At 42.2% G+C, this 6000-nt stretch overlaps 1 protein-coding gene across 1 annotated transcript in view; it reads right to left on the reverse strand.

Moving 5' to 3' along the window:
- PPFIA2 (PPFI scaffold protein A2) overlaps window positions 1-83 on the reverse strand; it is a 462519-nt gene extending 462436 nt beyond the window's left edge. Inside the window, exon 1 of the mRNA XM_088025652.1 lies at window positions 59-83. The gene's annotated coding sequence lies outside the window, so the exon portion shown is untranslated. The remainder of the gene's footprint in view (window positions 1-58) is intronic.
- Between the last annotated feature and the right edge of the window lie 5917 nt (window positions 84-6000).

The raw sequence follows: 6000 nt of genomic DNA on the forward strand, positions 1-6000 counted from the left end.
GGTGGTAAAAAAAATAAAGCGGAAGGGAAACCTTGTAACTCAAGCACAGTTTCTGTACCTAATGTCTGTAATTTCGGGTCTTGCTTCTTCAATAGATCAATGACAACCGCAGTCTCAGGCTTGACGAGAGGGGAAGCTCACGCCCGGCACTCCTGGACCATTTCCCTAGCAACCGGAGGAGAAAGGCAGCTTAGACACTCGAGTGCCCCGGCGCCCTCCCGGAACGTGCCCCGGCTGGGTGGCGTGGCAGCAAGCCGGCATCTTCCCGCGGCTCCGTCAGCAGTCCAAAGGAGAAGCGTCCATCGGAAAAATGGCATATTACAAATTTTGCTTTGGGAAGCAGAGCTCGGTTCAGACCATTGTCAAAGGGAGGAGAGGGGGAGGCGGCTCTTAAAGCAGTAGCGGCCCCTTTGCCGGAGCAGCCTGGACTCCGCGCGTGCAGCTGGAGACCCGGGGCGGGGAGCCGGGAGCTGGGGACTGGGTTTGACTTATAGAAACTTAACCAAGCCACACTGCTCCCCCTCCGCGTCCAGGCCACCCGGAGGGTGTCCCTCCAAACGTGAGCTTTGGGGAAAGGCGTGAGGAGTATCTGGAAGAGAAGTTCTCCACCCAGTCCCCCTCCCGGAGCCCCTCCGGAGTTTAAGGCGAACGTCGCGAGTTGGAAAGCTAAGGGGAAGCGAGTCCCCAGGGATGCGGGAAGCACGACGGGTCCTCTCCTGGCCCCCGGACTCTTTCTGCGCTAGGGTGTCTCACTGAACTCAAAAGAGGCGCCTCTTCTCCGGAAAGGCAAACAGTCGGCCCCCCACACCCAGTTTCTCCTCCCAGCCTCTTTGCAAGCCTCGTTGCTTGCATCAGTCGGCCGGAGGAACCAACCTGCTGGGAGCCGGTGCGGCTGCTACAGCATCTTCGCTCCTCACTTGCCTCGTGCTGTGGCTGCCGGGGCTCCTCCTCCTCGGTCTCTCCCCCCACCTCTCCTTGGCAGCCGCCACCTCCTCTTCCTCTGGAACAAGGGCTTCCCCTGGAAGCTGCTGCAGTGGTTTCCACCGGCCCTTAAATAAATTCTGAAGTAATCACGTCTTTGCTCTCCTCCTCACGCACACGCGCTCGCGGATACACACGACTCCCTCAAAGCCGCTCCCGGGCTGCCGGCGCTGGCGCTGCTCCCAGTGCACCCGGAGAAGCCAAGGGCTGGGGATGGGCAGGTGTGGGCAGGGGAGACGCTCTTCCTCGTCCGGGCTTCCCCCGCACAATGGTCTCTACAGGGAAGCGTGTGACCGCCCACGCTGGGGGAAGGCGAATGAATGCGCTTGGGCACCTTCTGGCTCTCTGGCCTTCCGTGCTTGTCATTTCTTTAAGCAGCTTCCTGCTCCCAGGACCAGGGCATGGTAGTCACGGCTGACCTGAGTCAAGCTAGGGTGTGGTGGCATCTGTCACTTCTCACTACCTCTCCAGCTCCTCTCCATTCACTGCTTTGGCTATAAGGGGTGTGTGTTTAGTACTCCCTGCCCTAGTAAATTTCAGCTTTGGGCGAAGTCTGGTTTCTAGAACGCGTTCCAGTTCCCCCTATACCTACACATCCCTTTACCTATTCTTTCCTTCTGCCGCTACTCTCCATTGATACAAACCCATCCAACCAGGTATAGGGAGAAAGCAGGAGACGAAACCAGTACCTAAACAAAAAGGAAATGTTTCAGTGAGGGAAATTAGCATATCCTAGTTTTAGTGAACCGGAAGAGGGCATGGAGGAGGGAACTGGGAGAAGGGTTAAACATTGGGTTTAATATGGGGGTTAATGCAAGTATCTTGGAGAGGTAGTGCAAGAAATCTAAGAGGTATATTTCATTTTTGGTTAACACAAAGAGTCCAAAGCTAACTAAAGAAGTAGTATTCAAATGCCAGCTTACTTAAATTAAGTACAATATTCAGGAAACAGAATCTTTTCTTCTAGAGTAGCATTTACTTCAGTTAGCAGCCCCACAGTGGAATGTGAGGCCATGCTCATGTATTTCCTCCTTCTCTTCTAGACTGTTACTCAAGTTCTGCATCACAACACAATCCTATAAGAATTAAGTATAAGAACAATTAGATGATTCATTAGATGTCTACTGGAGCACTAGTTCTCAAACACAGGGTGCATACAGATCACCAATGGATCTTGTTAAATTGTAGATTCTGATTCACTAGAACTGGGGTAAACCATGAGATTTTGTACCTCTAACAACTCCCAGATAAGACCACACTTTGAGTAGGGTCTAAACCACTCTATCAACCTACCATTTGATGTGGCTTAACTACTCTTAACTACAGTAAACTCATTAACTCAAGAGATAGCCCAGTCCATTTTCAGATAGAAGTAATTTAATAATAGCTTTTACATATTAATCAGAATCAGTCCTCTTAACTATCACTCCCTGGAATTGCCCAGAAAACATAAAATGTCCTTTACACATGAGAGAACTTCCTATGTTTAAAGACAGTTAATATGTCTCTCTGTAGAAGAATTCCTTCCTTATTAAACCTTGGTTCTAATTTCCTTAGTAATCAACATTTGCCAATTACAGCTTCCGATGTTACCATTTCCAAGAAGAATGTTAATTTGCCTGACTCCCATTCACACATCAAATAAAAGTTCTAATTCTAAGTATAATCCCCACATGTGGCTGACACACAGTTAAAAGATACTTGGTAGTTGATATCACAGAAAGGAAGATTTTGATAATAGAAGGCAGGAAATAGTCATGAGTAAAAATATTTTAGTAAGAAGAGATAGTCTTCATGGTTACTCTCAGCTTAGAAACTATACATTCTCCTTTTCTCACCACTAACATCACTACAAGAAAACAACATTTTCTATCAAAACTGAGGGACTTTTTTTTCAAGATTTTATTTATTCATTTGACAGAGAGAGAGACAGCGAGAGAGGGAACACAAGCAGGGGGGTAGTGGGAGAGGGAGAAGCAGGCCTCCCGCGGAGCAGGGAGCCCGATGGGGACTCGATCCCAGGACCCTGGGATCATGACCAAAGCCGAAGGCAGACGCTCAACGATTGAACCACCCAGGGACCCCTGAGGGACATTTTTAAGCAGCAATTTTGCAGAAGGCATTACATCAACTAATTCACATGAGTAAAGAGGACTCACCCCCTACACCAGTTCTTCTAGCTTAATAGTCCTCAAATTTAACATATAAGAGAATCTCCAGAAGGCTTGTTACAACACAGATTTCTGAAATCCATCCCAAGAGTTTCAGATTCAGTAGGTCTGTGGTGTTACCAGAGAAATTCCATTTCTAATAAGTTCCCATTAAAGGACATACTGCTAGATCAGGAATCCCACTTTGTGAACCACTGCTTAAATAAATCCAAAGAAATTTGGGAACAGAATACGTACAGATCCAGAAAAACAACTAATGTTATTCATTCAAGGCAAAAAAGTCTCTCAAACAAATATAAAACCAATTAATATGCTAAGTTATCCTCTGTTCCTACTGGTTTTTAATAGCCAAGGAGTAATGATTAAGATGAGATATGCCTTCTTCGTAGTCAAATAGGTTTAGGATGAGGTAGTGAAAATTATCTCTTTCATTAGCCTTAGTGCCTTATATCAATGAAAGGATTTAGTCCACAGAGGTACACACTCTTCTAACCACACTTACTAATACTCCTTCTGTACATTTTATTTCAAATATGATCTTTTACCTATATACTGTCTTAAGTGCAGGGTGTCATACAACCATTCTTTAGCAACAATAAAAAGTGCTTGTTTTATTAAAATCAAGGATGGTTTTGTTTGTAAAGCTTAAGTTACTGAGGTCAAGCACAAAAGCATGGGCCATGACAACAACAAAGATTTAGTAAGTGACAATAATCTGTCTTTTAAGTGCAAGGATAATATGGATGCAAAAAGAAAGCAAACAATATTAGTTTCAATAGATTTTTTTGATCTCAGTATCACCTCATTTCAACTATATAGTTACTCATTATGAATATGTTTTTGCCTATATTCACAATAGTTTTACATTGTTAAAACAATTAAATGACATTTTCTGCACTTATGCTTACTGTTGAATTCAAATTTCAAGATGGATTTGGATAGAAAATAGAAGTAACTCCCATCACACACTTTATCTATAGTTTTGTGGGAATGTGTATCTTATTTTATTTCATTAAAGAAGAAGGCCACTCAATACCATTACATTGTATTATTTAGAATAAGCAACAAAACAACCCCAAATACATAATGACTCAAACAAAATTGAAGTTTATTTTTCACTTTCTCAATATTCCAGAGTGAGAATTGATCAGTGGTCTACTTTCTTTCACACAGGAATTTAAGCACCTTTCTCATCTGGGCCCTGCTATCTCCTTGGGTTTTATATCCAGATAAGCAAAAGGAAAAAGACAGGGTGGAGGAACCATAGCCACTTCAAAAATCCTTGGTGCAGGGGTAACACACACTTTTGTTAAATTCCACTGCTGAGAACAACTCACATGGCAATATCCAGTTACAAGAGAAGCTGGGAAAGTAGTCTAGCCTTAAGGCTGGAAGAAGAATAAAGAGGCTTTTGGTAAAAACCTACCAGCTTCTTCCACATGTTGTTTGTGAAAGTGATAATGGAAATAAAAGGTATGTAGAAAATATGCTATGTTTAAGTTTTCTGTTATGCATACTTTAAAAAATAGATGGAATGCAATTAATTGAAATCAATTGCCATAAAATTAATATCCAATTCGATCACAAATAGTAAGTATTGTTTATTATGTAGGTCTCATGTTTCTTATTATGTTACTCTTCTTACTGTCTAAACTGCAAACCACAGAACGCAAGAGCTGTACTGAGCACATCGTTGCTGACTCTTGTGCCTCCGCACAAAAGCATAAGCACCAGTTCTCACAAGATAAATTGTTGTGAAAAGACTACATTAATCAGTCTTTATGCATTTACATGGGATTACTGTAAAATGTACCCATTTAACAGACAGTCACCGAGATTTCAGCTCATAACTAAGAATATCTTAGTGTTCGAGAAGAGCAAAAACTGCTCGTTACTCTCTGCAGTCAAAATGTGATAAGAGAAGACAAGTTCCAGAGAATTTCATTTTGCATCGCTCTGCTATCTGACATCAAATCTAGGAGCAATAAATTAAAATAGTAATGACTTCAGAAATACTTTTCTCCTTTTAAAAGAAAAAATAACATTTTGTTTCGTTTTGTTTTTAAAGATTTTATTTATTTATTTGAGAGAGAGAGTGAGCAAGTAAGAGAGAGAGCATGAGCAGAGGGAGAGGAAGAAGCAGACTCCCCGCTAAGCACAGAGCATGATGTGGGGCTCGATCCCAGGACCCTGGGATCATGACCTGAGCCGAAGGCAGATGCTTAACCAACTGAGCCACCCAGGTGCCCCAAAATAACATTTTGTAGGAAAAAATCTTTTATGTTCCTCTTTTGACCACTATGAGGTAAAATATCAAGAGCAAAGAAACATCCTAAATATATTCAGTGGTTGTTTTCATCTAGAGAAGAGATTGATTATAACATAAAGCCTCATAATAAAGGTTTTCATTTTTGCCTCTGCTCAAATTCAGGGAGCCTCACTCTATCATTTAAGAACCATAGAATTTTATGCTGGTGATGCTAATCTAACTCCAATTTTTTTTTTTAAATTTAAGTTCAATTAGCCAACATATAGTACATCATTAGTTTCAGATGTAGAGTTCAATAATTCATCAGTTGTGTATAACACCCAGTGCTCATCTAACTCCAATCTTACAGGTAAGATAAAACTCATTAGTATTAAGTCCTGGGTTTTCCAACTCAAGCACCTGAAGAAGCTAGGCATGTACAGCTTGACTTGCGGCATCTACTTTTTAACTTCTCCTGCCAAATATAAATCCTTCAGAATTTGACTCAAACTTATTTCTGATTACCTAACTACCTTGTTTATTGACATCAGTGATACCAGTCTAATTCTCTGAATCAGTTGGCAACATAAATAAACTGGA

Source organism: Eumetopias jubatus, unplaced genomic scaffold (genome assembly GCF_037043125.1).
Source record: "Eumetopias jubatus isolate StellerSeaLion01/CBP00866 unplaced genomic scaffold, mEumJub1_p1.0 scaffold_8, whole genome shotgun sequence".
Lineage (NCBI taxonomy): Eukaryota > Metazoa > Chordata > Mammalia > Carnivora > Otariidae > Eumetopias > Eumetopias jubatus.